Raw genomic sequence first — 897 nt, forward strand, 5'->3', positions numbered from 1 at the left:
CATCTAAAGGTTACGATATGGGCTTATCTTGCTGTGTCTTTCATTGTAAATATTTCATATCCTGCATATTGCGATGCTACTAAGAGATGATAATTTAAACTTAGTTCATTGCTTTAGATTGTATTGATTCTTTATAGACACATGCAATAAATAATGATGTTATTTAAGAAAGTCATTTGCCTCTCTGTTTCCGTTCTCCTCCCTCTCTCCCCACGTCACATCACAAAGAAGCACAAGCTTTTCATCTTTCATTTGAATAGGCACTCGCAGAGCAGATGTTTCAATTCAGTTTCCTGCCTCTTTCATTAAGAAAACCCTCATTAGGAAAGAGAGGACATATCTTGCTTCTCTTTCATTTCCCATGTCCCTCTTTATGTTTTTAAAGCCCTGCTCCCTATTGAGAAAGAGTGCATTAAGAATTGGGTGTAAGCCTAACCTAGCGTTGCCTCTAGCATTAGCATTGTTATTGTTTTTCTGCGCTTGGCTCCCAGTCCCCACCCCCAGCAATAGTAATTAGACCAGCATGTTGAAACAACCCCGGGAACTGGGAGGGAATACATAACACTGTGATAGGATTATGATTTTGCACCCTTAGCCATATGCTGTCAGATTATTCATTCTCACAGCCTTGCTAATTAAAATGTTAATTAATGCAAATAAATGGGTCTACGATGGCTAGTGTTTTGGATGAGAGGAGGGGTCGGCTTTTTGGTTTGGTATGCATGCACTGCGTGAGGGACATGACATGTTTGTACTTAAATCTTAAGTATGTGAGCAGTGCAGATGGTGCAAGTCAAAAAGGGGTGGACGAGAACAGCTGGAAAGGAGGGGCGGTTTGTAGAGAAATGTGCAGGTTGACTGCGAAAGGAAGGGTCAGAATGGTAGCCTGAGGGTAGA

General features: G+C 41.2%; 1 protein-coding gene across 1 annotated transcript in view; it reads left to right on the top strand.

The window, feature by feature from the left end:
• The window catches only part of irs2b (insulin receptor substrate 2b), a 12,772-nt gene extending 12,597 nt beyond the window's left edge, over positions 1 to 175 (top strand). Inside the window, 1 exon segment of the mRNA XM_029458604.1 lies at positions 1 to 175. This exon segment is cut by the window's left edge and continues 2,225 nt beyond it. The gene's annotated coding sequence lies outside the window, so the exon portion shown is untranslated.
• Positions 176 to 897: the final 722 nt, after the last annotated feature.

The sequence above is a fragment of the Cottoperca gobio genome, chromosome 21 (genome assembly GCF_900634415.1).
Source record: "Cottoperca gobio chromosome 21, fCotGob3.1, whole genome shotgun sequence".
NCBI classification, from domain to species: domain Eukaryota; kingdom Metazoa; phylum Chordata; class Actinopteri; order Perciformes; family Bovichtidae; genus Cottoperca; species Cottoperca gobio.